The sequence below is a fragment of the Heterocephalus glaber genome, unplaced genomic scaffold, assembly GCF_053883595.1.
Source record: "Heterocephalus glaber isolate CG9 unplaced genomic scaffold, H.glaber_assembly_v1.0 deba00001572, whole genome shotgun sequence".
Lineage (NCBI taxonomy): Eukaryota > Metazoa > Chordata > Mammalia > Rodentia > Bathyergidae > Heterocephalus > Heterocephalus glaber.
Window position 1 is genome coordinate 24,556,036 of NW_028258357.1, and position 26,786 is coordinate 24,582,821.

General features: G+C 52.2%; 1 long non-coding RNA gene across 2 annotated transcripts in view; it reads left to right on the top strand.

The window, feature by feature from the left end:
- LOC110349152 (uncharacterized) overlaps window positions 1-26,471 on the top strand; it is a 222,741-nt gene extending 196,270 nt beyond the window's left edge. For both annotated transcript variants that reach the window (XR_002394915.2, XR_015443605.1), the window contains 4 exons: window positions 16,467-16,956; window positions 19,003-19,197; window positions 19,513-19,899; window positions 20,764-26,471. This is a non-coding gene — a long non-coding RNA (uncharacterized LOC110349152). The remainder of the gene's footprint in view (window positions 1-16,466; window positions 16,957-19,002; window positions 19,198-19,512; window positions 19,900-20,763) is intronic.
- The last annotated feature ends 315 nt before the right edge of the window (window positions 26,472-26,786 follow it).

Here is a 26,786-nt window from a genome sequence, read left to right on the forward strand (position 1 = left end):
GAATTTGAACACAGGTCTTTCTATCCAAAGTCTAGGACTCTATTTTATAGGGCTCCCTCCCACATCTCTCTTTCAAGTTCAAAAGGCAAAATTATCCCTGAGTCTGTGTCTGGCACGAATCACGGGCTCACTTGCAGTTCAGGAGAAGTTCTAGAGACGTGTAGTTTCAATCGTGCTGCTGCTCCTTCTGCTGTCTGACGAGACTCTCCAGGCTTGGAGCCATCTGCAGCTCAGGGCCTGGGTGTCTTTTGACTGTTGCAAGGAGTGGGCTCTGGGGCTGGGGAAGCAGGGGCCAGCAGGAGGACAGCACTAATCCGCCCCTCGTCACCACTGGCCTGGCCCTGGATGATCTACCTAGTGACTGCGGATTCCTGATCTCTGGGTCCTCCACTCATCCTACTCCTGTGGTGCAGCAACACAGATGAGGTGCATGGCAAGTAGTGACGCCAAGAAGAGAGCACCCTTGGTGTGGAAGTGGCCCTGCTTTGGCTCTACCCCCTCTCCCCAAGAGTGCAAAGACTGCATCCATAGTAAATCGGCCCACTTCTTACAGAAGAGCAAACAGCAGAGTCTCACTGGCATGAGAGTCAAGAAAACCGACACCCTGCTACCGAGCCGCTGCCTCCTCAGCAGTGAACCAGGGCCCAGTCCATTAGCTCCTCGTCCTGCCCTCTTCTCAAGGGGTCACTGCTGTCCGCTGCGCATGCACAGCTTCAGGAAGGCCCTGACTGATCCAGGAGCAGCAAGTTCATTCTACCTTGTTTTCCACTGTGATTGGATGGGAATATCTTTGCCCTGAGCCAATCAGTACAATGCAAATCTCCAGCCACTGGGGTTGGTTCAGAGGTGGCTCAATCAGCACAAAGTTTGGGATTTCGGTTATTAGGAGAAGGGGCAAGTATTTCCTGCTTGAGGTGAGGTTCCTGCTCCTTGTTATCCTGTGACCCGGCCTGTTCAGCTTGGGGCGTGGCTAACACTGGAGACAAAGCTTAGACAGGGAGCCAAACACGTCCATCGTGGAGCTGCTGGAATGTCCGCCCACAAGGCTGCCCCGTTTCATTCTTCCCTAGCGTCACATGAGCCAGCAGTCTCCCCCACTGCTGAATCTAGTCACTGTTGATTCTTCCGTCGCGTGTGACTTGAAGAGCGTGTGTCCCTTCATTAAGTTAGCATTTGCCATGTCTTTCTCAGGGGACATCTCAAAGCCTCTGAAGCAACAACAGTGACGCACGTGGGAGTGCACAAGTGCACACTAGCATGTTCTTCTTGTCTACAAAACAGTGGCTGAGAGAGAGCCGTGGAGATGGGGCCAGCAGACCCTGAGCTGTGGCTACAGCATGGTGCCAGCCCTCCCTCAGCGCACCCTATGGAGCCCCCTCCAGCAGTCACCTGGGACCTCTGTGTGTCAGTCTCCAGGGTGTGGAAGGGTCACTCCTGTCATGTCTCGGGCTCCAGGCCTGACCAATGCACGCAGAGGCGAGATACACATCTTGCCACTTGCTGTATGAATGCCCAGGCAACCACAGCTAACACTTATGGAGCACACGAATTGCACTGTGCACTGTGCTAAGTGTTTAACACACATTATTTCAAGTAATTATTTAACAACAACTATTATTTCCACTCCGCACAGAAGGAAACTAGGGCTAGTAGAGTTAATAGCATGTCTAAGGGTAAAACAGAGGGGCAGAACAGGAATTCAAACTTGGCTTTTTTTTTTCCATTCTGGAAATTGAAACCAGGGCCTTTGCAATGAACCACATCCCCAGCTCCTTTTTAATTTGTGAATTTGAAAACAGAGTCTTGCTGAGTTGCCCAGGCTGGGCTTGAATTTGCCACCCTCAGGCCTCAGCCTCCCAGAGTGCAGGATTGCAGGTGTGCTCCATGATCCTTGGCTCCAACTTGGCTTTTTCTGGATTGAAGGTAAATGCTGAGTAGGTTGGGAACATGTAGTTTTATTCATTCACATGGCAGCATTTGTGGATACCTGTTCCATGCCAGGTTCTGATTAATACCATGAGCATTTAACTTACATGATATCCAGATCTAAAGAGAGCAATAACCCACAAAAATATGTGTTAAATATGCCATGTCATATATTCACAAAATGGCAGGCATCTAATACACATTTAATGGAAAATGAGTGGGTGAGGACTATAGAAAAGACCATATGACAGTGAAAATATCCTGAAAGTATAATTACATCTCTAAGACAAAACTCACTGCTGAAAGAGAAAAAGATGTTGAAGACCTGGAGCTCTGACAGCCTCTCCTGACTTGAGCGGCTGCTTTGTGCCCAAGATCACATCAGCTCTCGTGCCAAAGATACTCCCAGGAACAGCAGGCCTCCCTCGGGTGGTGAGCGGATGCTCTGTGATGAGCGGAAGTCTCCATCTTCTTGTCTGAGAGCCAAGAAGGATGGAGAGGAGCAAATGGCCAAGTCCCAGGGCCCATGGCATTGTCCCATATGGCTAACGTGATGCCCGTGGGGCCAGGCCCTGTCCACTCGCACAGAGCCAGTTCGTTCACGCCATCACTCAGTGTCTGGTCCAAATGCTCTGGAATGATCCCCCACAGCCTTGTTCTTCCCATGAGCCCTTCTGTGTTTAGCAGGCAATTTTAACTCTGCAAGGCATTAGAACAGAAATATTTTTATGAGCACTTAACTTGTATGTGTCCCGGATGCCAGCCAGGGTCTCCCCTCCTCGTTCTGCCTAAGTGAGATGCTCTGGCCTCCATCCTGGTCTCCGGAAAGTCAAAGCCCTGTCTCTCTGAGGCCTCCTGGCCCTCTCCTTGCTCATGGCTCCCCAGGCCACTGACCTCGCTGCCTTGCCATGTGAGATGCCTTGCCCTGTGCTGCATGGTGTCTCCGATCCACACGCGATCACCCTGCACAGGAGCCCCCCCCCCACATGCATGTACTTCCACTTCCACACATCTGCCGCGTACTTATGTTGTTTGGCTTTACTGAACATTCTAGCTTTAGAGAGGCTGATAGCTCAGGCACAGCACTTCAACATGCAACTCTACCTGCTCTGATACTAAAGCAGGGAAGACCGGAAGCTGAATGCTCCACCCAGGGCAGGACAAGTATAGTCTATGACCATTTGTTATGTGCCTTTACATAAGTGCAGTCTGAAAGCTTGGAGAGATGGAAATGTGAATGATCGAATGACCATGCTGCACCCCATACATGTGTACAAATGCTACGCATCAATTTGAAATCCTAGGAAAGTGTTTTAATCTCAACACCAGCAGGGATTCGTCCCCCTGCCACCTGTCCTACCCAGCATGCAGCCTCATGAAGGTTGCCGGTTCTGCCCTCCTCCTTTCTCCATTCCTTCACTCCTGAGCCACTGTTCCTTTCCCAGCAGCAAGAGCTCCCCTCCCTTTGCCCTCTTCTCTTTGATCTTGCCAGAACAGCTGGCTCCTTCCCTGCCGCCGGAACTCCTGGCAACCTCATGTGCTCAGAGCTGCACCTTCTATCCACCCAGACACTCACTAAGGTATTTCTTTTACAAAGACAACTTCCTACTTAAAAAAAATTCTGTTCCAGCTGCTAAGCTCATGCCTCTTCACTGCCACTGTACTTTGGAAGACTTTTCCTCCTGGGACTTATGCAAGAGATTAGGGTCCAGGGCTGCTGGTTTCAGTCCTGTGCTGGTTTGGACTCCGCTCTTCTCCGGGGCTGCGAACCCTGAAGGCAGTGCCATCCTCGGCTCACCCTCGGCACAGGGATGGAGGAGCAGGGTGTCCTTGCAGAGCGCACGGCAGGTGGAGAGCGCAGAAAGAATCTCTGCAGATGCAGGGCTTGGGTTCCTCCTCCCTCACCGCCACCCCGCCACCCTGGCCTGCAGTGTCCAGGCCGTCTCCTTCCTGCTTCTTTGCTGTTTCCACAGTTGCTATGTGGCCCTACAGATGACGACAGCCACTGCTGGGCCTCTGCGCACACGCTTGGAAATTGCACCTCTAGTCCCCATATCCTCCCTCATCATAAGCGTGCGTGCCTCTGGTCTCCCAGAAGCCTGAAGTGGCATTTGGCCTCGGGGATCTAAAAGAACACACTCCAGGTGCTCTTGGGGTTCTGGAGTGAATGTGGCATGTGTTGAGCTGCAGCTCACTGATCGGGTCGCTTGTTCCCCCAGCTCTTTCCCCACTCGGATGCACCTCGCCCAGCACTTGTAACTTGTGGTGAATGAGGCAGACGTGCTCTCTGACGCTCCCAGGTCTCAAGTCTAGCAGCACATGCAGATATCGAGCAATAGCTCCTCGTGTCCAGTTTCCCGTGGGGGAATGATCCACAACAGTGACCCATGCTGCAGGGCTCTCAGGGTGTCTGGGTCGGCTCTGTGCAAGGTACTTGTCTGCACACTCGGTCATCACATTCCTGTCCTGATGTAGCACTGAGAGGAGACACCGAGACACAGAGTGCCTCTGTCATCGGCCAAAGCTGCTGCTCCGCAGCAGTGCCTATGGCACCAAGCCCAGGGCCTCAGTTTCTACACTTGTAGCACTGCCCTGTGTCACAGTCTGAGGTCACAGAAAGGGCCAGTTAACCTTGGTGTCAGCCTGATCGGGTTAGGAGGCTCTGGTGAGGTGCTGGGTCACAAGTGGCCCTGCTCACCCAGGGGTGATGAGCTGGGGGTGCTGCAGAAGGTGAGGCCCTGGTGGGGGCAGGCACTGGGCCTTTGCAGGGCGCAGGTCTGGAGGGAGTCTTCCCGGCCACCGTGAAGGGAGCAGCTTTGCTCCACCTGGCCCTTCTGCCATGAGGTTCCCGCCCTGGAGTCAGACAGCCATGGACTGACACCTCTGAAACCACAAGCCAAGTATCCCATCTGCTCCTGCTCAAGTGACAGACAGCTGACCCATCTGGGAAGCTCCTGGAGGAAGAGATCCCAGTGTGGAGGCCTCAGTGAGGGGATCACGGCACAGTTTGAGCAGAGAGAGCAGCCAGGGCGAGAGCTGCAGAGACCAGAGCAACTCTAGGGCATCCTGGTGTGAGAGGTGCCTCTGCCCGCTGCACCGAACACTGCCCAGCTAGAGTTAGACAGAGACAGAGAGACAAAGAGAAATAGAGACCATGAGAGACAGACACAGACGAGGGACAGAAACAGATCAAGAAGGCAGAGGAACAGAGAGAGACAGAGACAGAGACCGAGATGGGGAGAGGCGCCTGGAGACTTTCACCCCTACAGAAAGAGGCACAGAGACACAGGGAGAGCTGATGGAGACAGGAGGGTAGGAAGCCACCCAGTGGGGTCCCTGGAGGTGGAGGCCACGAGGACGGAGACTTCCAGTGTGGGAGAGACAAGGGTGAGGGGGAGAGGCGGGGCCGGTCACCATGACTGTGCTCAGGACCCGCTGTGCCGGGCAGGGCCGAGCTCAAGGCCACGGAGGGCAGGAGAGGAGCAGAGGCCCCGGTCCCCTCCAGGGTAGGTCACCCTGGTGCTGAGTGCCAGCCCTGGGCAGCGGCACCCAGGCTCCTCTGCACGGGGACCGCAGGCCAGGGCGGAGCTCACACAGTGCCAGGGACGGCCCTGTGGACCCACAGGGGCCTGGGTGGGCGCAGCCCCAGCCTGCTGCCCCCGCCTCTCCCTGGGCCTGTCCCCCACACTGTGCCCATGTGCGTCTCCAGAGCTGATTCTCATGCTCAGTCGCTCTCGCTGTGTCTCTCTCCCTGCCTCTGTCTCTCTCTCCCCCTCTGTCTTTGGCTCTTCCTGTGTCAGTCTGTCTGCCTCTCTGTACTGACCTGGTGGCTCGGGAACTCGCTCCACCCAGGCCCTCCTGTGTGACCTGCCAGCATGCAGAGGCCCCGTGAGGTTCGTGGTCCAGGAGGCACCGTCTGATCCACATGGGGGTGAGGGCTCTGGAGCCTCGCCTGAGTCACAAGGTGGGCTCCCTCTGTCCAGCCAGCTAGGTCTGCCGGGGACCTGTGGACACGGCATGCTCACTGCGGAGACAGATCAAGTCTTCCCTTGGAAGAGCCGCACCCAGCTGCGACTTGTCTCACCACTCCAGGGGAGCTCTGCTGGTCTGCAGCCCGGGGAGAGCTGAGGCCTGGACATGCAGAGGGAGGCAAGCGAGGTCTCCTGTTTACTTCTGAGTTGGAGGAAAATTTATGTGACGCTCGAGGAAGGATAAACAGGAGGCGAGGCTGTCCACCCCTCTCTGCACCCCAGGTCCTCTCTCACCCAGCCTGTCTGACTGGAGATGCCAGGGCCCGACCTCCTGCTCGGACCCGGCCTGCAGGTCAGGAAGGTCATGTCCACTCTGCGACACTCACACTGGATGTACTGCTCTTCACATCCACGTGCAAACTCTGATGTCTGCTCGTGCACTCACCTGTGGATGTGTGCTGGAAGTAGGTCCTCAGTGCAGCTCAGCCAGAACTTCCAAACCCCATGACTTTGGGCAAGCCACATGTCCTTTCTGAGCTTTGATTTGGAAAACAGAAAAAATAAATATGACCACTAAGGATTTGAGGGGAATGAGCGACATAACTTATACACGCTAGTGCTCATACGTGACATTGTGGTTTTTACTGTTGTGGTTGCATCATTAGCTGCACAAATAACTACAGTGACTACTTTTGTGCTGCTGTGCTGCGTGTCCACTGGAGATGGAGGAGACGGTTTCTGTTCTCAGGAGCCCTGTGCGATGGGAGAGACGATGTCCAGGTGGCATCCAAGAGAACTGGAGGCCGGAAGCTGGGGCACCACAGCCGGGCAGCTCCCCCGGACCCACTCCAGAAGGTCCCTGAGTGTCCTGAGGAAGGGTGAGGAACCTCAGAGTCCCGGAGGAGAGGACTGCGGTGCTTGGTGTTACCCTCTGGAGGTCTGGCTTCGTGCACCGGAGGGAACAGGACAGTGAGGAAGGCAAGACAGTCCATTGAGGACGCATAGAAGAATCAGTCAGAGGCTTCGCTCGGGTCTTGGTGCATTCCCATTGCTACAGCAGAACACCTGAGATCAGGGAACTCAAAGAAGGGAGGTTTAGCTGGGTATAGTAGCACACACTTGCAATCTCAGTACTGTGGGGGACTGAGGCAGGAGGATTGAAAATACGAGCCCAGCCCGGACAATTTAATCACGTAGTGAGACTCTGTCTCATAAAATGAAAAATCTTTAAAAGGGCTAGGGATGTGCTTTGGGTTCAATGCTCAGGATGAGGGAAATGTTTGGTTTCTGGTTCTGGCTGCTCGGAAGCCCACGCTGCACCTGGTAGGAGCCTCGTCCTGGATCACAACTGGGTGGAAGTTAGAAGGTGAGTGAATGCATGTGGAAGAGAAGAGGCAGAGCCTGCGTGACGGCTGTCCTGTTCCCACGGAGAGGCCCTCACCCCGGCTCAGGGCTCCCCTCTGCCACCCAGGCCTGCTCCACACTGCCTGAACTCCCCGCTGAGGACCTGAGTTTCCTGTGAGACCTGTGGAGATGCTCAGGCCACAGTGCCTGGCTTCCTTGAGGAGATTTTGGGGCCTCAAGACAGCATGGACACCAGGCAGGCAGAGCAGCAGCATCCTCTGCAGCACTGGCCCCGGCCGGGGTCAGGCAAAGCCCACAGAGAACGGAGGGGGTCAAGCCTCTCCTATGTGGGGCCAGAACCTGGCTGAGTGGGGCAGGGATCTCTCCTGGGACATTGCAGGAGCCTTTCCTGTCCTGGGCCACATGCGCTCATCCCCCACTCTCTCTGCAGCAGGCAGAACAGGGGTGAAAGGTCCAGAGCCATGCAAGGTGGGATCCTGAGCTTTAGCAGAGGGGGTACAGCTGGGATAGACAGGCTTGTGAGTATCTTTCCTTGTGGGCCTTCGGGTTGTCACCCAGAGAGAGAAACTACCCCCGTGGGTAAGGGATGTACACAGAGCACGAATGACTCACTTGGCTGAGGAAAAGCAGGAACTAGAATTAATTCGAAGGCAAGGAGATACTTAAAGGGAGGCTTCACAGGAAAACAGGTTTGCTTGGTGAAGTTCAATATTGCAGGAAACACGAAGCACAAAATTAGCACATTTGGAGATGGAGTTCGTAGTGTTTCAGAAGAAATGGATAGCGAGAGAGCACTGTAACGGGGCTGTGTCCCAGTCTACAAAACTTCAGTTCCCTCATGAAACAGATGGAAGTGAGGGTGCAAGGGCAAAACAGAGACTCCTGCTCCAGAAATGCTTTGGCCGAGTAGGAAGAGGCTGGAGACGTGGCGCAGGAGAGACTGCGGACCGCACCTAGGGTGGCCACTGTCCAGTCCAGGTGCTGCAGGACCAGCCCTGACACAACTTCCCCTTCAGGGCTGTGTTTCCCTTCAGCCAATTCTCAAAGATTTTCTACAACTCACAATCAAAGTACAAGAACAATGGTAAGTAGGGATTTTGCAGGTGGTGTTTAGGCTGCAACAGTACTAGAAAACGTCATCTGATTTTCCCATTTGCCATTTCTGCACTCCTCTCTCTCCCTCCCTCCCTCCCTCCCTCCCTCCCTCCCTCTCTCTCTCTCTCTCTCTCTCTCTCCCACACTCACAGGTGCAGACCAGCCTGTCTCAGTGTGTACACACCTCACAACACAGCAGGTTCCAAGGAGCTCTCTCCTGCTGCTGTAGACTCCTTTGCCTTCCCCTTCAGACTTCTGGCAGTTAAATCACCAAGTGGGGTGGACTGGGTTTGAAGCACTGGGTGGTAGCAGGGACAGGGACAACCAGGGTGGGAGCAGATGCCTCGTCTAGGAGAGCAACACCTACTCAGCTCCCTGGGATTGTCACCTTGGAGATGGTAGCCTAGTGTGGCCACATGGTTATATGTTTAAGGGAAGAAATTTATACTCTCACCTAGGAATCCAGCATGGTTTTCATTGTTAATGTTCCCAGTTACTTTATCCTTTTAAGAATAACTACTTGGGAGCTGGGGATTTAGCTCAGTGGTTCTACCACCTGCCTCACAAGTGCAAGGTCCCAAGTTCGATCCCTGGTCCCCCCCCCCAAAAAAAAGAATATCTGGGCCAAACATACACTTCTGAGGACCACATCTGGCTACAGTTTCCCCGAGGGTCATCTTGTCTTCAGGGTGCTTGCCCCAGGTGTTATGGCTGTGTCTAGATGTCTCCCAAAACCTCATGGGGTCAGAGGTGGGGCTTTTTCCAAGGTGCTGAATCTAGAGTATGTGATGCTGGGATTAAGGGTGTGTGATTACTAAACCAGTGGACTGATTAGTTTGGCACTGCCCTAATCCCTATAGCCTAGATAGAATATGAAAAGGGGCAGAAAAAAGCTTCTAAGGTTGGTTGTTGGTTCTCTTGTTTGCTTTGCTGCCTTCTGCCTGCCATGAACTGTTTCTCCTCTAAGACGTCCCTCTGCTGTGCCACCCTACCTTGGAGCCAGCCAATTATGGGCTGAAACCTCTGCAAAATGTGAGCTAAATAAACCTTTCCACCTTTAACTTTGAGTGTGACATATTTTGTCTCAGGGAGGAGAAAAGTAACTAAGACACCAGGGGATTGTGGATGGCGTATGTGTGCTTGGATTTCTGTGCTGATTTCCGGGAAAGCAGGGAGATATGCAGGAAGGAAGTCTGCACAGGGCTTGTCAAGGATGTGGAGGAGAAGAGATCCATGCCCCTAACCCTAACCCTAACCCTCTAACCCTCTAATCCTAACCCTAACCCTAACCCTAAACCAGCAGAGCCCTGTGAACCAGGAAACCTGAGTGGGCAAGGAGCCAGCCCTAGGGTGGACTCCTGAGCCCTAGTTTGTACCCTGAAGTGTGGCTGACAGAATTGTTAAGAAAAACATATTCTGACACTTAAAAAAATGATGAGAAGACTTTGAGCACGACAATTGAACCAGGTGTCGAGACTGTGCTAGGGGAGAGATCAGGCTCAACCTGAATCCAGAAAATGTGCTGGGATTTATGGCCAGGAAACAGCAAGAGAGGCTCAGTTTCTAAGGCAAGGAGAGTGTGACTAAACTGACTCACAGGATTCTTGCTGAAGGCAGGCCCAGGACTTCACATCACAGAGGCTGACGAAGAAGTTGGTTGGCTATCAAAGAGGATCAGATGTTAAGAGTAGTGGATTCTTGCTAAATGGCTTTGGTGAGATTCTTGCTAAAACGAGACTGGTAAGAACAGGGCAGAGACAGACTTAAAGCTTAGTCTAGGAGAGGGCTCAGAAGAGCCTGACTAAATTTGTCAAGGAGAGACTTTGTCCATGGAAAGGGCCCCATATCCTGGTCGTGCTGTCAGTGTGGGCAGCTGTGTGACAGATGCTAGAGACCAGGTGGCTTAAAGAGTAGGGGTTTTATTCTCACAGTCCCGAAGGCTGGGACATCTAAGGCCAAAGTGCTGCAGACCCGGCACCTGGTGCAGCTGCACATGGCAGCTTTTCCATCTTCTCACACGGTGGAGGAAGACTGAGCTAGCTCTCTGGCTTCTTCTTTAAGCGCCATGAATCCCATTCACGAGGGCACCACCCCGAGGCCCTACCCATCTCCCAGTGGGCACACTCCTAGCACCATCTCATTGGCTATTGGATTTCAACACATGGATCCTGGGTGGACACAGTCATTAAGCCCACAATGCTGGGCTTCAATCTCTTCACTTGTGGGCCCAGGAAGTTTTCCTAAGAAGTTTTTCTCTGACTTTGTAACTAAAACCCTACTGCAGGGAACCCTTGTTGTTCTTCCACGGGCTCCACCCCAGGTCAGTTTCTTTAGGCTGGGTCAGCCTTCGATTGGCTCCTCCTCCAGGGTCCCAGATGCACACTGCCTTCCTAGCATCCCTGCACCATCTTTCATATGGAGCCCTCTCTGGAAGCAGAACAGGATGAAAGCTACCCACAGCCTCTGTCTTAGCTTCTCCCAGAGAAGCATCCCCTTCTCTTGAAGAAGGGTTTTCACTGCTCAGTGTGTACTCAACAGCAAGTAGAGGAGAAAGCACCAGAATTTCCTAACCTTCCCTGTGTTTCTGTTCCCCAGAGTTCCTTCCTGAGATAATGGCTTCAGATTTTTGTGCATTTGTGAGGAAGGGGTCACCACTTTGTCACCTTTTCCACTCCACAGGAGACTGTGATGACCCTCCCACCCTCTAAGAGGTTCTTTTTCTAAGGTGATTGTCTGAAGAGCTAGCCCAGGGCAACACGGGTGCTCCTTCATCTCAAATTGCCTTTTTATGCCCAGGAAAATGTCAGACTGAGGAGCCCATTGCTGGGCCTTTCCTTCCTTCCTGAACAACCTTCTCCTGACCCCTCTGTGGCCGGGGTGTTGCAATCATTCCATTGGCTAGAATACCAGGCTTGGGACAAAGGGAAACTAAACTGTTTGTCCACTGTGATCAGAGCCCCCCCTTCCATACCAGGCAGCCATGGCCTGGTTGTGAGGAGTCAGGAGAGAGATGGGAGGTAGCCATGTGGGCTTGTTCTCGGAAGCTCTCAGTATCTGGGGTGGCGTGTGTGCGTCAGCACCTACCGGGTCTTGAGGTCTGCCAGGAGACTAAGCAAATGTTTTCCTGCCTGACTGGTTGGAAGCAGTGGAGATTTGTTTAAGAAAACAAAAGGAAATTACAAATCACTCAAAAAACAGAATGGAGAGCTGGGGAGTTAGCTCAGTGGTTCCGCTGCCTGCCTTGCAAGCATAAGGTCCCGAGTTCAATCCCCGGTACCAAAAGAAGAGAATACAATGGAGAGATTAAAGAATATAAGGTTTCCATTAATCCTAGCTTCAAACATGGATGTGTCTCTGATTAGACTGTTCGTTATTGAGATCAGCACTGCTTTTACAATCATAAACATGACAGCTTGCATCATATATGTACAGTAGCACAAAAATGATAAGTCACTTTCTCTTTGGCCACATGCCATATGTAACCTTAGGCATTACTGCAGTTATGAGGAAACTGAGGACCCGAAGGTGAAATCCTGCTTGCAGTTCCTAGAGCTGTGGCCTGGGGAGCCTGGATTTGAGCCCAGGCTTGATCATGGCACACCTTCCTTGTGCTGGCATGGCTGCTGTGTGTGACCTCAGCCAGTGGCCTGCAGGTAGCCCACCCTTGAACCCTTAGGGCTTCACTAGCTCCTAGAGCTGGGCTTGCAGGAGAGGAGCCAGAAGGGACTCAGCTGCCATCCTGAAAGACGGACCCTGAGTTTCCACTGCTGTGTATTAGCTTTCTGTTTGCACGTGGCAGAATGAACCAAATCTGTCTTCCCAAGCCGACCACCATAAAATGTATTCCTGCGTGTCCTTCTTACTTTTCTTTTTATCAACATACTCGAAAGCAATCAGAGATGCAGTCATTTCGAGGATAATTGATCTTGACTTTCAGGCAAGAGCCAAGAGGAGGAGGTTGATTCCTGAGAGGACGGACCTAGTTAGAAGTCATGGCTCTCCTTGATTCATTGAATGAATATTTATTAAGCACCTTCAGGAAGACACACCTCCTACCTGTGAATTTACACACCTGAGCACAGGCTCAGGATAGACTCCCCCACATGTTGTTGTCTAACTTCATCTCTTTGTGTATTGTATCATTAATAAGCTAGAGACAATGGCATACGTTGTGAACAAGATGTGGCGTCTGAACTCCACAGCCACTGGGTGTGGTCGGGATCTAATCCTAGGTGAGTTTAGATCACTGGTTCAGAAAACTTGCTATGGTTTCTACATGGACACTGGGGCAGTGGGACTACACAGGGCAGTTCCTTGTGATGGAAAGCAGGCTTCCTCCTGACCCTGTAGGTCAGACAGTGGGGGTCACTGGTGCACCGGGGATGGCCTGGGAAGGTGTGGAAGGGAGCTGGGGGATGCCCACACCCCATCGTCTCCAAGCGGGAACACTGGGCTCTTCGAGGTACACTGGCTCTTGAGATGTTAGATTCTAGTACTGGAATCAGGAATCCCAGTTACTGTATCAAGTGGATCCAATTTCCCCTTGATATCTACAAATATGAAACCTTTATGAGGTAAAAAGTTGTGATATCTTAGCAGTCCTATGTACTCTTCCTCATCCTAAACACCCCAAGGAGCCTGTCAGCTACCTGAGCAGAGCAGAAAGCAGATCCCACTGAGAAGGCCAGATACAGAGTGCTGCAAGCCAGCAAGAGCACAAGAAGGAAAGGAGCCTCAGCACCTTGAGCCTGCCTTTCTTACAGCTTAGTGTGGCTTCATCCTGGAGACTCTGAGCTCAGGTAGAAGAGGGCACGCTCCTCAGGCAGCCTCAAGGGCAGCCCCTGTCCATCCCTGTGAGTCTCACAGTCTGGTAGGGAAGACAGTCAGAGGGACAAGCTCCAGATGCTGGATGACAGTGCACATCACGTGGAACCCACTTGAGGGCGACTCGGATAATTCAAAAGCTTCCCTGGGAAGTTCCATCCAGGGCACAGCCTGAACGGTGATCAAGAGAATCAGGGGAAGGGAGGTGGGTGTGAAAGTGTATCCAACACTGGAAACCAGTGTGTACGAGGTACGAATGGAGTCAAACCATTCAGTGACTGTTTACAAACAGTTATTAGAGTAAAAGACAGTGCCATGAATTTCCCTCAAAATCCTCCCTCACTTCAAATAAGCTGAACCTAACCCTTACCCTAACCCTAAGCTTGTCCCTAGAGTTAGGGTTCCCCAGGACCAGACTCCTGTTTTCCTTTGAATCAAAACCTTAGTGGCAGTGCATCTTGAGCCGCCTGTGGGAATGAAGGAAAGGTGGATAGGCTCCAAGAAGAGCCGACTCCATAGAGCTGGGGAAGACCAGGACAGGGAAGGCTCATGGGCACCTCGAGCACTAGAGGAGGACAAAAAGCTAGTGTTGATGCTGACCAATGTGAGCAGCCCCTGTCTCTACTCAGGACAGAGGAGGGGTCAGAGGGCCAGCCAGTGGAGACCAAAAACCATTCAGAGCACGTTGATTGGGAGACGGTTCTGAAGGAGCTGTGCTTTGAATGATGTGGACAACACCCCTAGTCCAAAGCCTTCAGGAATCAGACAGCACCAGGCATCTCATCCTAGGGATCCTGCTGAAAGGAACTGGCTCCACAGAGCTGGACCCCTGGAAGGGTCCCGAGGGGGCTCGGAAGTGCCACCAAGCCAGGAATTGTGGGGAGGCCACCACCTCGAGGCTGGAGCCAAGGGAGCTATTGGGTAATCAGAGCCTGGACGCTAGTCCCCCTAGAGGTGGGGTGCAGGTGTACACATCTGTGCATGGGAAGGACCCTGGCCAGCTGCCCGGACCTCGCTCAGGGGTAAATGAGGGCTTGTTGGGGGAGTTTAAGGAAACTGGGGAAGCAAACAGCACCTGTGCTGATGGAGGCGATCACTGGGAGAGAACTGTCAGAACCACAGGCCCAAGGGAAGAGCAGTCCCTGTCCCTCCTTGACTGGGCAGGCTCCCTCAGACACTCCTACAGGCAGTGTCGGGCACAGCACTCCAGCAAAGGAGAGATGCAGCATGCAGAGAGCCCCAGGTCCTGCTCAGAAGCACAGAAAGAAGGGTGGGTTGGAGCTGAGTCTGAGAACTCCAGCCCTGCTCCCCGCTGGCTGATGTGTGAAAGGTCTGCACAGCACACGCTGGGACAAGGACACGTCCCCGACATCACATCCCAGAGCCTCACAGGAAGGTCTCCGGAGCAAGCTCCCTGGATGTGGCTTTCCCGATGCTGGGGATCGGAGCAGGTTAGCTGGTGTGCGATCATGGGAGCAAGCGACACTGAGTGACATGCTGAGACCACTGTCCTTTCTCACCTTCCACGTTTCTGATGAAGGCCTTGGAAAACCTAGCACAGCACTGAGCCCTGCTAGGACCACTGTGACCAGGACAGAGCAGGCCCCAGACTCAGACCCTCCGATTTCCCAGCCTGATAGCATTGTTTGTCTGTGTAGCTTTTATTCATTATGTGTAACTTCCAGCTCATGGGAGTTCTTGTTTTTCACTTACCAGAGATTTATTTACATTAAATGTGAGTAGATTGGCACCTACATGATAGGTAAATAACAATGGAGGATATGGATGTGACCATAAAGAGAAACAACTCAAGAAGGGGATGGAAGTGGCCCACGCTCAGGGAAAACTGCCTCATGGCCACCCACAGACCACCTTTGTCTGCACCGTAAACATTTATCCAAATGAGGGGCAGACGGTGGCAAACCTGGGGCATGGCGAGGAGGGGCTTGGCAGGTGCTTCTGCCCCAGCCGGGGAAGGAAGCCCGGTCCACCCTGGAGCCCAGCTTGGCAACCTTCTGCCCTCTTCTGGCCAGATGGACACAACCCCTTCGGAGCCCTGGGGAAGACTGGGTTTCCACTTGGATCCCAGTCCCCAAGAACTGGTCAGGCCTGTCGGTTTTCTCAGAGCCAAGCTCCCCTGATGCAGAATGACCCCTTCTCTTCTGTGTCCTTCACAGTGCTGTGAGTTCCATCCCACTAGAGTTTAGCACTCGGAAGGCAAGGACCTTGTTTGTCTCGGTCACTGTCATATTACCAGGCTCTAGGATGACACAGGGCTTAAATCAGGACAGAGTGAATGTGTGAAGATATCAATGAAAGAGTTGTAGGGTTTCTAAGCTTTCAAAACCTTGGAGTCCTTCCTAGCAGTGAAACCCTAAACTGAAGCAAAGCCACTCTGGACCCTGGGGTGAAGCCCCTTTCACCCAGCCCCTTCACCAGGCAGAGCTTAGTGAGTGGAGAAATGCGTTCTGGACTTCAGGTCTTGGGTGGTAGGACATCGCTATGAGGTGTGTTATGGTATCTGGCGTACCTCTGGGCTCAAAGTCCAGAGCACTTAGTGACTTAGTGGTAAGGGGCAGGTACGAGACCAAGCCTCGGTCTCCTCCTGAAGCTGGTGCCCTGCCACCCTCTGGGCCATGTCTCTCCCTCCAGTCAATGCTGCAGTTAGTTCAGGTCCAGCCACAGGAACAAACATCCTATCTGACGTCTGGGGCCAAGCAGATGAACAGCTGCTTGGCTGAATATTTCTTCTTCTCATTTTTCCAGCTGACAGCATGACACTGTAGTCTCCATTTTTATACCACAGAGCAATTAATTCCATGGTGTCTTCAGCAGGTGGATGCCCCTGAGGTTCAGTAATGTCCGCAGAACTTCCTTCCCAGGAACAAGCCCATATTTGGGCACTGCCTTCCTTCCCTAAGTCACAGGGGTACCTGACTGTGAGCTCCTGTGAATCATCTTGATGTCTTCAGAAGCATCTAGTTTACCCTCATAGGGAATTTTAAAGAGTTGAGGGACTTTTAAAGAATTTTAAGGTCTTTGGGTTTAAACAGCACTTAGTCCAGCTGCCTGCTTCTCCCTCACTACTTCACCCTCATTATGCCAGGGGTCTGTCGCGTGTGTCTGACAGTTGCTAGCAATGCAGAGACGGCTTAGTATCCCACCAGGCAGTCTATTGCATTGCCAGGAAGCCATCGATGTGGGCAAGTTCTTTCTGAGATGGAAAGGTGCACATCTGTAACTTCTGCTCGCTGAAACCTAGCTATCATTATTTCTGTTTCACAGATGGAGAAATCAAGGCCAAGAAAGCATGGAGCACCTTTCGCCTTGAGTAATAAGAGAGGCACATGGGAGTTGAATCAAGCCTCTCCAGCTGCTAAGCCTGTGCTCTTCCAGGCGCCCCACGGTAGCTGCCAAGTGCTCAGAAATGCTATCATCCAACGGCCTTCAGTCTCCTCGTCCCTGCTATGTGTGCTTCATCGGGACAGTGGTGGTCATGCATTGCTCTCTCCTCAGTGTTCAGGCAGGGGAAGAGCCCAGGGCACCATCTCCCCTCTCTCCCTCCGGAGGCAGCAGCTATCAGAATCTCCAAGAGGCCTGACCTGTGCGAGGAGCCAGACCCACCCCAAACTCCGACATCTCCCATATTCTCCCTGCATTCCTGCGCATGTCCATCATGGATCAGATCACGCCCACCATGCGCTTTAGCAGTGAGAAGTCAGCTACCCACACGGGGACTTTCAAAGAAAGGACTGTAGATGGATGTGTGCTGCAGGTGAGTCCACACCGGGGAAAGGTTTGAGTGTATGAAGGGCGGCTGGACGAATTCAAAGTCGACTTCAAAGGATTCGTAATGGAATCCAAAGCCTGCTGCCCAAGTGAGGCATCATGGTGACTGAGACTTCAGCCCAATCACCTACATGAAAGGCAGCTGGGAGAGAGGTAACTCCCATGTAGGGTCAGTGAGGAAGGAGATGCTTTGCACAACTTCCAAGTGCATTTTAGCAGTCGTATTTGCATGCATCATGACCAACCTATTCACTGGATTTTAAAGGCAGATTTTGAGTCAGTTCTTATTTCAGTTTTGCTTCTCTGTGACCTATCTGACAAAATGCCCTGGGTGCTCCTTCTTGTGGCTCATATTCTTCCCCAGTACACAGGGAAGGCTGGCTGCTGGCTGGTTCCTAGGAGAAAGGACAGGAAATCACCATATCTCCTCTCTGTGGCAGGCACATCTGTGAACGCAGCTGTATCATAGTGTTTTCAAGTTTGAGATAAGGTAATTGAGATTTATAGAGTTTTGCAACTTGCCAAAAATTAGGTAGACGCTGAAAGTGACAGCCAGGATTTGAATCTAGGTAGTTTGAATCTCCTTGATTGACACGTGGGAAAATCCAACAACATCTAGCAAAGTCTCTCAGGTATGGAGTGGGCTTGTTAGGCTTGAGCTGATTGCTAAGCTATAACAGCAGTAGCTAACGTCGCTTAGCTTCTCCCGGGAGCTCAGCCCTGCCCCAAGCAGTTTATATGCACAACATGCACACATGCATCTCAACTCATTTAAGCCAGCAACACTTCAAGGGAGGCAGTTACCTCATCATTATTACATTGCAGGTGAGGAAACTGAGGCAGGGAAAGCTAAACCCACATTCAGGCCAACTGCGAGTCAGGAGAAGCCAGGCCCGGGGCCTAGAGCACCCCCATCCCTACAGCAGGGGTTCTCTTCTGCCAAGTGATGCCTGCAGGCCAGCAGGTCAACAAACCACTGAGCACAGGGATCTGACTGGCAACACCAACTCATGCTTGTGGAGTCCCGGGTTCGATAGGCAGCTTCTCGGGAGACCACAGTCCCACCCGGGGCCTCCCTGAGGCAGAGGCTGGCTCGCCTGGGCCTCTCCCATCACCACCCTCCGCCTGCTTGCTGAGCCCAAGCTCCTCATGTCCACAGCCTTCCCTGAAACGCACCTGCCCTTCTGCATCTGCCGAGGTGTGCATCACTGGCATCTGACCTCTTCCCACCCAGTGTGTTCCCAGCAGGAGGAGCTCCTGTCCTGGAAGGTGTGTGGGCTCCCTTCCAGAGCTTGGGAGGTTCTGCTCCTTGGGTACATGCTCTTTCTCTCCATCTCCACCTGGCAAACTCCCACTTGCCCTTCCAGACCCAGCTCCAGCAGCCGCTAGCCCTCAGTCTTCCCTGATTCCATCAAGCAGAGCTGCCTCTCTGGCGTCCCCAAGGCCACCGTCCGGGTCGTTTGCACCCATTTCTCCTCTGCACGCATCTGTTGGCATGCTTGTCTCTGCTCACACTCTGAAGGGAAGGCAAGCGTGCCTGTGTGCACTCACATGATCCAGCACATGATGGAACTAGGAACTGAAGACATGAGTTAATGTGACAGTGGCGATCGAACCAGCAGAAGAGCTGTTAAAAAAATAAATTGGTACCAAGATTATGCCTCAGTTTCTGTCAGTTTGGGCATCACTACTCCACCCCCATGAACCACTTCACCTCAAGGTACTGAGACAAAATTGAGGATCTGAGTCTCCTGAGGCCAACCCTAGAAACGAACAACTCTGGCCAGGCACAGATGTGCTGCAGCAGCCAGCCAGGCTCCTGGGCAACATTTCTTCCTGTAGGGTGACGGCGTGCTGGCTGTCATGGGTAACAGTCCTGCGTGGAAGTTCTGAGATGCTTTTAGAGAAGAGTATTGAGCCAGTAAGTAGATTTCGAATCAATAAGCTTGCATTGAGCACTGGGGCTCTGAGAGGAGTCGTTCTCAAATGCGTTCTCCGATTGATACTAACCTAATAGGGTTTGGTTTACCAGGCCTGACCTTCCCAACAACCCTGTAAGAGAAGACCAGTCACTTCCACGTCAGAGGTGAGGACAGTCCTTCCGGTGCCTGCTGCAGGTGTAGAGAGCCAGCACTCCAGTCCGACACTCTGACTCCAAACAGCGTTCTTTCTACACTGCAGGACACAATGTTTGAGGCAGAAAAGGCAGATTTTGCTAATCAGCTTGGTAAGACAAGACTTTCTCTGGCCTGCATCTGCGTGTATGGTCTATGAAAGTTGAGCAGGGGAGACCAATCGATCACCTTTGGGCAGGGCCACCAGATCAGATGGCAGCCCACAGTCTGGCGCAGGTGGCACCCTTGGGCCCTGGCCCCAAACCTCCCCCGGGCGATCTCTCCCCTTCTCCAGACATTGCTGAGTGCGCTCTCTGCACAAACAGCCTGTTCCTCGATTCCCCTTCATTCTTCGGTGCCTTGAAGACTGAGTTTTCATCCCCACCACTGTCAGTAGAGCATATAATTTTCCTCTCTTTTGTTTCAAGGAAGGAAAGCAGCTGTTGCCCACACTGCTGAGAAGGGGAGTCCACGGTGTCCTCCCGGAAGGACAGAGCCATCTGGCCGGTGGCGCTGGGACGGCAGAGCCTGCCTCCTGACCCTCCTCGCCTGCCAGTCTGAGCGAGCACCAGGCCTTCCGCTGCGTTGGGCGCATTCCACTCTGCAAGCCAAGTGAACGAACGCGTTTGGGGCAGAGGGGTCAGGTTGCTCAGAGGAGAGGAAGAAGCAGGCCGCAGCCACACACCCATGCCTCCTCTGGCTTTGCATCTGGTTTTTGCCTCGATTCCTCCACCGTTCCCACAGACGGGAAAGCAGAGGCGCTGCTCACTGGTTCTCACAGACCGGTCACTGTCACCTGCAATCGCGCTTCTCAGGTAAGTCGCCGGTGGCCTCCCGGTCGGCCCTGGTGAGCCCTCATCTCGCCCGTCGCCTCAGCAGCACTCGATGACGAGGACCGCGCCGCGCCTTGAACCTTCTCTCTTGCATCTTCCCTTTCCTGCTTGGATTTTCCTTGATGGCTTTTATCTGTCCTTCATCCTCCTCCCTTTGCGTCTTGGATTCTTAGGCGGCACAGCCAAGTCCTCTCCTCAGCCTGCCCGTGACCCTCCTGCGATCCCACCTGTTCCACGCTTCCCAGTACCACCCTGGCCTGATGACCACTCCTTTAAATCTGCCCTGCCCTGCAGCCTGGGGCTTGTGGCTTCTTACTCCACATCTCCATTGGAGGCTTCATGAGCAGCACATTTCAAACACGCCTAAACCAGGCTAGCCACCGTGGCCGGCAAACCAGCCTCTTCCCTTTCCACAGCTTGCTTAATGGCATTCTAAGGCTGGGCATCTGCAGCCTCAGCTAGGCATTGAGTTCAGTGTCATGTCTGGCCAGTTTTGCCTTATAAATACACCTTGATGCTCTTATCTTATCCCTGCTAGTGATTGCCTTTGTTTAAAACCTTGCGATCACTCACCTGAATTATTGCCCTGGGTTGCTCTCTTCTCTACCCTCACCTCTAGGAGATCATGCCTGCAGGCACTCCAAGGTCTTCCTGCTGGACCATGAAGTCCAGGGGCTGTCTATGGCTTCCTAACAAAGGTGAATAAGGCTCTGCTCTTACCATGCACCACAAGCCAAGACATTGCCCCCTCAACCCTCACCTTTACCTCACCCTTTACCCTCGAGTAAAACAACCCTTTTTCCCAGTCGCCACACGTATTATGTTGCCTGTCTTGTCTCCTTGCAGGTAGTCCTGGAAATCTGCTGCTTTGGTCAGTGATCCCGTCCTCTGGAAAGCATTCTCAGGCTGCCCCAGGCAGGGCTTGGGGCCATCTTCTCCCCCTGGACTCGCCAGGCCTCCACCCCTCACAGCATTCACCGTGCTGTCCTGCACTTACCTGCCTGGTCCTGGGGATAACAGGGACCACGCGTCACTCACCTTCACACCTCCAGGTACCACGAAGGACCTGGAGAGCGAGGACTCACCAAACCCTAATGGAGCCACACTGGGCAGCACTGTGAGGTGTGTAGGATAAAGTATTCTAATTGAGTCAGTGAATTCACTGGCCAAACGCAAGGCCGTTCTTGGTCCAGCCTTGGCGCACGTCCACCAGAGGAGACTGAATCCAAGAATCCGGGGTAAAGGCGCCCTGCACCCTGCCTAGGCCCTTGCCCTGCCCTCTATCCACTCACACTCCTCGCCATTCCCACCACAGCCACATCTCAGCACACCGGGAATACCGGGTTCCTCAACCCTTGGGCAGTGAGACACGACGCAGACTCTTGCCTTCTGGGTAAGCCCTGTTTCTTGAACTCTTCCCCGAAGGACAGAAGTGGAGGCTGCAGGACCAGAGTGCTGTTGGAGGATGGAGAGACGCTTCCACAACTCCTTGAGCAGAACAAGCTGAACCTGGTCCTCCTCTCTTAATGTATCTGCCGGAAGCTCCTGGGATCAGCACCTGCCCCGCCTCCCTGCTTCTGTTGCTGGCTGCTCAGATTTTCTGTCTTGCTGATTTTTCCACTTCAAGCCTGGCAGCTGCCCTGCAGGATTCAAGGGGAACTCTCAGCTCCTGGCTGTCGGCACTTCGCTTGCCTTCTAAGCTGGCCTTAGCTCCCTTGGCTTCCTCTTGTGTTTGCATACAGTGCACTCCCACAGTTTGCCTTTCCTTGCACTCTCCCAGCAGTCTTGTGAGTTCGGGTTTCGCACCCTGGATCAGTGGTGGCAAACCTATGGCATGAGTGTTTCAGCAGGCACGCAGAGCCGTCTCTGTTGGCATGCAAGCCAAGCCATCGCAGCAGCTGAGCATCGGATGACAGTTTTTTCTAAATTACAACTTCAGTACTCAGGTTTAATTGCAATGTTGGCACTTTGTGATAAATAAGTGGGTTTGGGGTTGCGGTTTGGGTGCTCTGTCTCTAAACGTTTCCGCCGTCACTGGCCTAGATTGTGTATCTGTGACAGAGGAGCAGCTGCATTTGAACTCAGGCCCCTTCACTCCAGAGGCTGTCTCTTCCTGGTACTCACCGTGGAAGGGAGTTGAAGAAAGGACCCACTCGCACCTCTCGCTTGTGAACATTGGTGAACAAACACCAACATTTGTTATTCTCAGGTATTAGATGTTTCTGCATTTCTACAAGAATTTTCATTTTACAAGACAATTTCTCATTTGGTAGTTATTTCATCTGGTCTTAACAACATAGAAATGGGAAAAAATAAAGAGATCCGTTCCCCTTCCCTCTACAGCACCCAGTTCACCATTGTCCTGGATTCCTCTTTCCATAGGACACCCCATTCTCTAGGCCAAAGTGACTTGTTTAGGGTTATAGACATGTGGTTCAAGCCAGACCAATCGGAGTCTTCCACAGGGCTTTCTGCTGGAGTTTTTGGAAAGATTTATCACCATCGGAAATAAGCTCTGAATCTAGGGTTTCTGTGAGATGAGGTTCCTACCATTTTCTTCCTTTCTCACTGAAAAATCCGGAGAACTGGAGAGCAGACTCAACTATTCCTATTAAACTCCACAATCTGTCTTACCTAATTTTGTGTTTTTCTTGTCTTTGAATGATAGGAGATAAACTACCTTTTCCTTTAACTTACATTGGATTTTTCTCATTTGCACCCAAAGTACTTTAATTTCTAACAGATAAATCTTGAGGTTTATACATCTATAAAGTTTTCATAGTTTTAAAGTAGAATAGATGATACTGAAAAACTAATTCTTCTATCAAAATCCATACACCTGGAAACCAATGGGGTCCGAAGGCTGCAGGCTTTGCCTGCCGCATTATCTGCCCCCTTTTCAATTCAGGCCGGCGACCTTGAAACCGAGCATTCTCATCCTGCAACCTGGCCCCGACTCAGCATTGATTGCTCCTCTTGTTTGTCCATTAGCAAACTCATGCCTTTCTGACTGGCTCAAAATCAGGCTGCTCCTCTGTGAAGGGCTCTGGACAGACTGAGCAGTGAGGTGAATGCTGTTTATATCTGGCCCTTCCTGGACACTCGAGAACCTACTGGTCAGCCTCTGCCGGCTGGTCAGACACTTCTCTCGTATTTCCCCTGCTTCTCTGCTGCCCGAGGACCTGTGGCTCCCAAGGACCTTGCAGAGCAGAGGTGGCTGGTTTCACAGCTTTCGAGGCAATTCATTCCAGGGCAGATGAGGGCTTGACAACTGAGTGTGAGCCTCTGTGGGAAACAGTCTCTTCCAACTTAAGGTCAGGGCTACTCCTGCATAGGGTTCTGGGGAGGGATTCTTTTGGAAAGTGGATGTTGGAGTCTAAATATTTGTAAAAATGGAGCCAGGGCTTTTCTTCCAAGCCCTGAGGTCTCCCTGTCATAAGCAGAAGCTACCACAAACAGGGCTCTGCAATCCTGGTCTTTTCTATAGCTTCAGTGTTGGACCACTTGTCAAAGCTCCCCTTTACCTTTGCACACTTTGCATTCCATTCTGTTTCATCCTCACATTTCCTACGTAACCCAAATGCATCTTCATCTACTGCAATGAAGAGGGGTGTGCTAGACCTTCAGGTGCGCCCTGCAGTTTGTCTTTGTGCTGCTGGTCATGGCTTAGCCTAGTAGTTGATGATGAGGCAATTGCTGTTTTCTCTGTGCTGAGGTTTCTTCCTGAGTAGAAATTTTCATGGAAACTGGAGTCTGGAATTTGGACTTGGGTTGTGCGTCTGGCTTTCCAGCCAGTTCCAGACCCAGCTCCTTATGTCTTCCCATGTTCCTTGGAGTAACATTTTTCTTGCTAACCACATACCTGCATCTCATTCTTCCTAGGAGGGAAGCATTCCTGAATGTTGGTCTGAAGAATAACTATGGTAATAAGAACAAAAAATATGTGCCTCCATATACATAGTGTACAGTGAAGCCTGCAAAAATATTTTTACCTTTATTTTCACATTTTATCCAAAAAACCACCTATAGAGAGAAGACTTCGTTCCTTTTTCATATATGAGGAAACTGAAGCTCATAGAGCTCAAGCATGAGGTTCATTGACTTGTTTACCTTCTAGGCGCTAGATGCTGCATAGGGCAGCAGAAGCACAAATGTCATGCGTGTAAATGTCAGTTAACTGCCACTCTATAACAGAGCCACGGGCGTTCGGGGGAATCAGCTGTGCGTGGAGCCGGAGCTGGCTGGGCTAGAAACGCTGGCTCTTGGAGAAGGCTTATCAAAGAGTGAGGAGAAGGTGACTGGCAGATGGAAGCAGACAAGAAGCTGGATCGAGAGCAGCTGGGCCATCTCAGGGTTCCAGGTAGTAAGGAGGAAGGCTGAGCACCCAGCAGGTGTCCTGATATTTGGGAGAAGCTTTGGAGACCCGGACCCTGAGGGTCTGGATGGAGGACGCCGAAGGGGAGCTGCAGAGCACTCGAAGCTGCCTCCTCTTCCTGAGAGCTCACCGCCAGCCCCGAGGCTCCCTCCTCCCTCACCCACCGTCCCTTTCTGTGGTCAGTTCTGCTCATCCCGCCTCCCGCGCATCTGCCCGCCCTTCTCTCGCTCCAAACCCTCCTTTAGCTCAGGGTCCTCCCACCTGGAGAAGTGAAACGGTATGTGGCTTCCTTTCAACCTCCTCTCACCTTCTCTCCCCAGGGCTCTGAGATGAATTGCCTGTCATAGAGGCACAGAGTGACAGTCAGTTGGTGTTGACGCATGTGCTGTCTGTGTCTCCGCTGCCCAAGGCAGCATCTAGCGCCTAGAAGGAAACAGGTCAATGGCTCACACTTGCGCTCCATGGACTTTGGCTTCCTCCTACACGAGGCCCAGCTGTCATTCTAAAATGTGGTAGAAGCACTGATTGTGGAGGGTGATGAGATTTTGCTTAAATTTGCTCCGATGATAGGGTGTGAGAATGGAGCAAGGTGGCCTCTGAGATTCTGGTCACCTCAGCTGTAAGTGGCACGACAGCGGGGTGTGCAGCCAGAGCGCCTGGGGACAAGGAGCCACAGCTTGGATCCTTTTCCCACCAGGCCCCCTCTGCCTGACCCCTTCTTCGCTCCCCAGGCTGTGAAGCTGGAGAAAGCCCCCAAGTAGCTGCTCCAGGGGTTCTGATCGCTCCGAGCCTCAGACATGGGTTGAGCCACGCATCCAGGCAGCTGTCTGTTATTTCTCAAAAGCCCAGCCCTGGGTGGCGGCCAACTCAGGCCTCTGCCTCAGAGGTGGGTGGGCCTCACTGTTTCCAGGGCCAGGTCCGGAGCACGGATGATGTGGGGCCGGGAGTGGGGTTGAACCTGAGCCTGAGCTCAGATCCATTCCGCCTTTTCCTACCGGGTCTGCACTGCTGGTCACCTGACAGGGAGGATGGTGGTCCACTTCCATTTCACGGTTCCATCTTGGGTAATATCATGCCTTAGTGTACAGTTCCACTGTGACAGCCTCTGTTGATCTGGCTTCAAACTTGCCTTTCCACTCTTCCCTTCCAGCTGTCAATCACCTACTCCCTGAGCTCTAGCCCCACTGAAACCCCAGTGGTTGCATGGTCTCTTGCGAAGGTCCAGGCCTCTGTGCTTTGGTTTGCATGTGCTGGCCTTGGTTTCTCTCTCTCTCTCTCTCTCTCTCTCTCTCTCTCTCTCCTTTCTCCTCTCTTCTGTGAGACAAGTTAGAAATATGTCTGCCTGTCTCATGCTGAGGCAGAAAGACCCAGGGCAAAGTCTCCCTTCCCTGGGAGACCTCCTGACCGCCATAGGAGATTCCACTGCTCTCCTCGGTGTCAGCACTCTAACCACTGTATACTGCATAGGTGTGAGATCGTTTTGCCTAGTGACATTTCCCAATTTGATTTTACATCTATCCACTCTGTTACACAGCGTATTCTGCTGAACAGGCAGGATTGGCCACAAAGCAAGTGTTTTATATCAGATAAACAATACCAACATTAGTTAGTGGAAACAGATAAGATACGTGAATGAATATAGGAAAGGTGTGCAGGCAGAGGGAGCATCAGAAGATAAGGAGGAAGAACTGCTGGAGAGTGAGGTCCTGATCACACAGTGAGAACCGATGTGCACACGTACAGACGGTGCCCACATGGGGATTTAACAAAGCTGCACCCTGGTGACAGCCCCACCCATGATGCCAATGCTGGAGGAAGAGACCTGTCCCAGTCCATACGCTGATGACATACGTCAGACACTGCCAGCACCTGGTGAGCTTTGCTCTGGACTAGAGTGAGCAATGCCATGAACTTCGAGGATCTTCATGCCCTAAAGAGCGACCCAGTTCTGCACTGGAGGCAGGGGCACCGCCTCCTCCCAGCCCCCTCTGTCTACTGGACCGGAACCACTTCGGGGCTTCTCAGTTTTCTCTCTCAACGTCCTGCTTGTAGGCAGTAGCATCGTGGCCTCAGGACAGAGAGGGAACTGCATAGTTAAATCAGAATTTCTGCTCTCCACATCTCTGTAACCCAGCCCAAGTCTGGCTCGGAATCAAAACTTAGTAAAGTTTGAAAATTATGCCTGGCTGAATGATAGCTACTGTCCAGAAAGATAAAACCCAGATGTCTTAAGACAGACATTAAAAGGGATTTACTTTTTATAGAACTCTACTAATTGTTAAGGGCAGATGAAATGCTTTTCAGCCACTGATTTGTTTTCCTGTTTAAGATTTGATGGTGATCTCTGCTGGGTGTGTCCTATCGCTCCTATTTTGTGGATGAGAAAACTGAGGATCTCATAGGTTATATAACTTGTTTGCAGCCATGAAAACAACCGATGGCAGTGTTAGCATTTAGATAAAAAAATCTTTGTTCAAGCCCATGTTATATCAGT